Below are 7352 nucleotides of genomic sequence, written 5' to 3'. Positions count from 1 at the left end.
GTTTACTGCCCGCTAATTATTAAAATAATATTTATATCCTCTTCAGTCTTCACACACACATTATTATATTCAACTCAAATAACATAACATTGGCATTATGTCACCATAAATTGTCTTTTCTTAATTTGATTTTTCTCATTTTGCGTGGGGCGTAAAAAACAATTTTCGTGGTCATTCTTTATCTTTCCTTGAATTTGGCTTATTGAACTGATCAACATCAAAGGCTCTTCCAAGGAATGTGAACCGTGAGACCCACGCGTAACGTATACCATTACCAAGTCCGTGACAAAAAGGTAAGGAAAAGGTCAGTTCCTTTTTGCAACAGTCCCGTAAGTCGGCTTGTGAGACAGTGAGAGGGGTAACATCATCATTAAAAGTCAATCCACACAGAGCAAGCAACGGCGTCGTTTGCTATCCTCCGTCGTCTATATATAGTCCATGTCCAGTTCCAATCTTCCAAACAGAAACTTTTCACTTGGCAGCAAACAACCAAAAACTCAATTGGCCTCTGCAAAAATGAAAAGACTCTTCTTTAATCCCAAGAAGCCGTCGTTCTCCATTTCCAACCATTCTCCATCCTCTTCCCATGCACCCTCAACCTCAAGCCAAACACCTCCGCGGTTGAGCTTTACCGATTCTAGCGTAATCGATGAAGCAGAGGCACTGATACGGAAATGGAACCCAGAGAGTTCAGCGTACGCTAAAGTCACCTCTCTCTTCTACGAGGACAAAACTGAAGCTATGCACTACATTAAGTGCGTTAACCAGCTTCACAAGGCCATGTATTCCTTGCTCTCCCACGATCCTTTCTCTGAAAAACTCATTCTCGCCAACAACCTAATGCAAATGGCCATGAAGAGGCTCAAGAAAGAGTTCTACCAGATCTTATCCATGAACCGGGCCCACCTTGACCCCGAATCCGTTTCCGTTAGATCCTCTCGCACTTCCGTCCATTCCAGCACCTCCGATTACGATGACGACTTAACGGCGGAAGATGACGTCCGCGCTGCTGCAGATTCAATCTCCGAAGTCGAACAGGCTTCGTCCATTGCCATGGCGGATCTCAGATCCATCGCCGACTGCATGGCCTCTTGCGGTTATGCAAAAGAATGCATCAGCGTTTATAACGTCATCCGAAAATCAATCATCGACGAAGGCATTTATCGCCTCAACGTAGAGAAACTGAGCTCAACGCGCGTTAACAAGATGGATTGGGAAGTCCTTGAGTTGAAGGTCAACAGTTGGTTGGAGGCGGTTAGGATTTCGGTGAAGACGCTCTTCAACGGAGAGAAAATCCTCTGCGACCACGTCTTCGCGTTTTCAGAATCCATAAGAGAAGCTTGCTTCGCAGAGATTTCCAGGGATGGCGCCACTCTTCTGTTCGGATTCCCTGAACTCGTCGCCAAAACTAAGAAATCGCCACCGGAGAAGATGTTCCGCGTGCTCGATATGTACGCTGTGATATGCGCACTGTGGCCGGAGATCGAATCTATCTTCTCCTCCGATTCCACCTCTGCCATTCGATCTCAAGTCCTTGCATCGCTTCAACGACTCATCGACTCCGTTCAAACAATGCTCTCGGAATTCGAGTCCACAATCCAGAAGGACTCTTCCAAATCGCCCGTAAGCGACGGTGGCGGCGTGCACTCACTCACAACTCAGTCGATGAATTACCTCTCAATCCTCGCCGACTACAGTAACGCGCTCTCTGAGATGTTTTTGCGTGCGGACTGGCCTCCGCCGCCAAAGTTATCATCGCTGCCGGAATCTGACTTAATCAGTCCAGAATCCGACGACTCGACGGCGACGTCGGCGTTGACGGCTCGTGTAGCGTGGCTGATTCTCGTCGTCCTATGCAAGCTAGATGGCAAAGCAAAGCATTGCAAGGACGTTTCGCTGTCTTACCTGTTTCTTGCGAACAATCTCCGGTTCGTTGTCACCAGAGTCCGCACCTCGAACCTGCAGTGTGTGCTGGGCGACGATTGGGTGGCGAAGCATGAAGCCAAGGTGAGATGGTTCGTTGCGAACTACGAGAGGGTAGCTTGGGGAAAAGTGGTTTCTTCGTTGCCGGAAAATTCAACGGTTGCGATGTCGGCGGAGGAGGCAAGAGCGGTGTTCGAGGATTTCAACTCCAGATTCGAGGACGCTTATCGGAAACAGAACTCGTTTGTCGTGGCTGACCGGGAACTGCGAGACGAAATAAAGAGTTCGATCGCGAGAAATATAGTGCCGGGATATCGTGAGTTGTATAATACGCAGCTTGTTACGGTTGGATCGGTGAGGAACATGAGTGTGACGGAGTATATCACGTTTACCCCTGAAGATGTTGAGAATTACCTGACTAACCTCTTCTTACTTGGAGGGGTGTGTCCTCGTCGTCGTCGTCGTTAACTGCATCTCCTCACCGGCGGTGGAGTTGAGTGCGCAGTTTGAACGGCGACTTTTTTGGCCGCTATTTTTCCCGGTTCGAATACAAAGTATACGGAGTTTTGACAATAAAGATGACGTTTTTTTTGCGTATTGCATACGTAATCCTAAATTCCTTTCTGATTCTGTATTTCTCGTGACTGTGTATTCGTAATTTGTATATCTCTTTTGCGAGTTTGAAATTAATACAACGTTGAAACGTGTAATTTGACAATACAGACATACTTATTTTTAATTCAGTTCTAATACTAAATATATGTAATGATGATTTAATTTAAAAAAATTTCGTTCTTTAGTGTTATAAGTTATTGTTCGATGCTATAGTGATTCGGAATTTAGTATGGGGCCCGAAGGAGAAGACTCCTGTGAATGGTGGTTGTGTGTGCTACCAAGGTGAAGGATGAAATAAGATTCACGAGATAGTGTACCTAGAGGGTGACTCTAGTATTCATAGAGGAATAGCATTGAGTGAGGGATCATTTGAAATGTGGTCATCCCTTGCTAATTTAAAATTTTAAGTTGAATTAATTGTTTTATGATCCCATTTGAAATCCTCCTATCAATTGATTTTGCATATCTTTTCATGTTTTTTTTTTTTTTTTTTTTTCAATTTGAAGGATGAGACCCAAGTCCCAAGTTGATCATCTGCCAAAATCTAGGGCCGGAACATGTATGTTAAAATTATAATATTACAAAGTATAAAATTTAAATATCATGTATAGAGGTTTAAAAAACAATTTGTGTCCTTCATATGCAACAATCATTTTCAATCAGTACGGGCATTGAAAATAATTGTATATAAAATAATTTCATAAATATGGATGATAGAGAATAGATAAAAAAAACATCAGAATAATCTATTCCATTTTATATATTTTTTGATTTAATCAATTCACTTGGTATTCTCACAAAGTCAATGATCGATTTGGGTTTAATAACATTTGATAAGATTATATTAATAGTTTTTATATTATATTTATCTAACAATATCCCTTCTATATGTGTTGAGGAAGATGACATGCATAAGTGAAAAATCCACTTCAAAAATTAAAATGCTAAGTTCTAATTGTTAATGAAAAAGTAAATTAAAATATTGTATTCTCAGATAAAAAATTTTAATATATAACTTAGGTACCTATTGATCAATTCTTTTATCAAGCTTCTTCATTTTACTCTCTAAAAAATATTACATAAAATCTTAAATTGTGTACTTCATCAGGTAAACACATGTTCAGAACAAATTTGACAATGTTTTCTTTTAAAATTTACGAAGAAATGCAATATTATGAACTATACTTATGATGTCTTTATTGTATTAGACTATTAGGTTCATTCTAGCGGTAGCTTGGAGGTAAAATAGGTTGATAGAAACAAAAGAAGAAGAAACGGCAGTTTAACGTTCTACAACCACGTAGCTTTGTCAATAGGAAACTGGGAATGCTTTTTGATGGTGATATTGAAAATTGGATGTGATAATGTATTTTACACGATATTTTATTGGTAAGATATAGTATAAAATATAAAAATAATTTCTTCTTTTTTTTCTTTGATATAACACAAGTTGACACAACGCGTTCCTATTGGCCACATGTACCTATAATGGTAGTATTGAATTTTCCCCCCAATTTTGGGTCAGTTGATTGAAGAAGATTGTGATTAATCATTAATATGATTGCTACGTACTCTATGAAGAGAGAGATTATAAAAAAGAAAAAGAAGAAGAAAATTACGTATTTAATTTAGAGTAATATACGAACAGATGACGTGAAATGGACATATTACCAGTAAAAGGAATCGGCATGCATCTCGTGGTGGCAAGTAGTTTTTAAAGACAATTGTACATTAAAGATTGAAATTACTTGAAATAAGAAAATAAATAAATATGAAAGTCAGTAAATTAAATTTACGAGAATTTTATTTCTATTCTACAGTTTATAGTATGATTAAAAATAAACTAATGTTTGGGAAGGGATGTGTCAGGAATTGAATTCCTATTCTTAGAGTAAAAACAAAGGAATTTAGAATAACTAAAAATTTGATATTATTTTTTATCATTTTCTATACATACATTCATTTATTTGAATTTTATAAATATTATATTGTAGAAAAATTATTAGGTTATATTATACGGACAATAATGATGGAATCCATTGCTATTTTCAAAAAAGAAAAAAAAAGTGTGGGACACATTATTATGATCTTTATAATGTAGCCTAACAATATTTATAAAACTTTGGAAGTGGATCCTCTAATGTGAAAAAAAAAACATGACATGCATGGTCATGTGAGAAGATCACAACCATACAAAAGTAAATCAACGGTTATGATTTTGTAACTACCTATTTTAATATATTTTCTTCTCTTCCTTTATTACCATTGATATACTTTTGTATAGTTATAATTTCCCACGTGATATGATCATGTGATTTTTCACATTAGAGAATCCAGATCCCTCTCTAAAGACCTAAACTACTTTCTATTATATGTTGCGGAAATTGTAACTGCCTAACAACTATAGACCTAAACTACTTTCTATTATATGTTGCGGTAATTGTAACTGCCTAACAACTAGGGCTTCATGGGACGATGATATAGTAACAGGATGATGAATTTTTTTATTTTATTTTTAATATTTTAATTGGTTCATCGTTTTCAGTCATTTAACTGCGAGAGTTTGAAGAAGCTTTTGAATTTCGAACATGGACCATGGTAAAATGATTTTATTAACTTAGGTCCTTGTTTACTAAATGATTAAAAAATGTAAATAAATTCAGTTTTTTGAATATTTATTTAAAGTTGAGTCTTTATTTTTGTTATGGAATATTTCCATATCCTAACCACCTACCCAAGGATCCCTTAAAGGATAATTCTCCAATTATCCTAACAATATAAAACAGTAAGGCAGCTAAAGATAGAGTCCATATCCCAACAGAAAGGAAGTTAAATCCTACTACAACTGGGAGATCTACACAAGCCCAAGAGGTAGCCCTTATAAATAAGAGGTTAAAGACCCCAGGTATACACGCTGAACTCATTTACTACTTCTGCCCACACTGTGCACACACCCACGTCTCGGCTATAAGCCTATTGCTTGTGCGCAGTGATGGGGATATTGGCTATAAGCCAACCAAAATACCTATCCATAGGATATCTCTGAGCGCATACCCTTGAGGTATAATTATACGGTTTAATAGAACCGAACATTGGCGCCGTCTGTGGGAAACGGCAAATTTCGACTCCCATCCATGGTGAACACGCGCGGCATAGCACGAAGCCAAAGATTGCAGGCAACCTCGCGCGCCCTGAAATTGCTGAAACCACATACATATGAGGAGACAAATCCTACCGCAAAAAAGGCTTTTGATCCTCCGAGAGACTCTAGAATGGAGCTCAAGATCCAAGCAGATGACGATTTGACAAAGATTCTCGTCGTCGCAATTCTTGATGGAGCAAGTGAAGACCTGGAGGTCATTAAATCATAAGGAAAAAGCTCCAACTCAGCCCAATGAAGGGCATCAAATTTATTAGCTCGGCCTCGGCCTTGAGCTCAGCCCAACAAAGGGCTTCAAGTTTAAAAGCTCGGCATCAGCCTCGAGCTCAGCCCAGTGAAGGGCTTCAACTTTAATAGCTCGGCCTCAGTCTTGAGCTCGAGCTCAGCCGAATGAAGGGCTTCAATTTTAATAGCTCGGTCTTGAGCTCAGCCCAACAAAGGGGTTCAAGTTTAAAAGCTCGGCATCAGCCTCGAGCTCAGCCAAGTGAAGGGCTTCAACTTTAATAGCTCGGCCTCGGCCTTGAGCTCCAACTCATCCCAATGAAGGGCTTCAAATTTAATAGCTCGGCCTCGGCCTTGAGCTCAGCCCAACAAAGGGCTTCAAGTTTAAAAGCTCGGCATCAGCCTCGAGCTCAGCCCAGTGAAGGGCTTCAACTTTAATAGCTCGGCCTCGGCCTTGAGCTGCAACTCAGCCCAATGAAGGCTTCAAATTTAATAGCTCGGCCTCGGCCTTGAGCTCAGCCCAACAAAGGGCTTCAAGTTTAAAAGCTTGGCATCAGCCTCGAGCTCAGACCAGTGAAGGGCTTCAACTTTAATAGCTCGGCCTCGGCCTTGAGCTCCAACTCAGCCCAACGAAGGGCTTCAACTTTAATAGCTCGGCCACGACCTTGAGCTCAAACTCATCCCAATGAAGGGCTTCAAATTTATTAGCTCGGCCTCAGCCTTGAGCTCCAACTCAGCCCAATGAAGGGCTTCAAATTTATTAGCTCGGCTTCGGCCTTTAGCTCAGCCCAACAAAGGGCTTCAAGTTTAAAAGCCCGGCATCAGCCTCGAGCTCAGCCCAGTGAAGGGCTTCAAGTTTAATAGCTCGGCCTCGGCCTTGAGCTCCTACTCAGCCCAGCGAAGGGCTTCAAGTTTAATAGCTCGGCCTCGGTCTTGAGCTCCTACTCAGCCCAATGAAGGGCTTCAAATTTATTAGCTCGGCCTCGGCCTTGAGCTCAGCCCAAAAAAACGGGCTTCAAGTTTAAAAGCTCGACCTTGAGCTCCAACTCAGCCCAATGAAGGGCTTCAAATTTATTAGCTCGGCTTCAGCCTTGAGCTCCAACTCAGCCCAATGAAGGGCTTCAACTTTATTAGCTCGGCTTCAAATTTATTAGCTCGGCTTCGGCCTTGATCTCAGCCCAACAAAGGGCTTCAAGTTTAAAAGCTCGGCATCAGCCTCGAGCTCAACCCAGTGAAGGGCTTCAAGTTTAATAGCTCGGCCTCGGCCTTGAGCTCCAACTCAGCCCAAGGAAGGGCTTCAAATTTAATAGGTCGGCCTCGGCCTCGAGCTCAGCCCAACAAAGGGCTTCAAGTTTAAAAGCTCGGCATCAGCCTGGAGCTAAGCCCAACAAAGGGCTTCAAGTTTAAAAGCTCGACATCAGCCTCGAGCTCA

At 40.7% G+C, this 7352-nt stretch overlaps 1 pseudogene; it reads left to right on the top strand.

The window, feature by feature from the left end:
• Positions 1–438: 438 nt before the first annotated feature.
• Positions 439–2502, top strand: LOC133309844 (exocyst complex component EXO70H1-like; annotated as a pseudogene).
• The last annotated feature ends 4850 nt before the right edge of the window (positions 2503–7352 follow it).

This window comes from Gastrolobium bilobum, unplaced genomic scaffold, assembly GCF_033153095.1.
Source record: "Gastrolobium bilobum isolate Gb01-03AN ecotype WA unplaced genomic scaffold, APGP_CSIRO_Gbil_v1 utg850, whole genome shotgun sequence".
Lineage (NCBI taxonomy): Eukaryota > Viridiplantae > Streptophyta > Magnoliopsida > Fabales > Fabaceae > Gastrolobium > Gastrolobium bilobum.
Note: the sequence above shows the minus strand (reverse complement) of the source record. Positions and strands in the feature narration are given on the sequence as shown.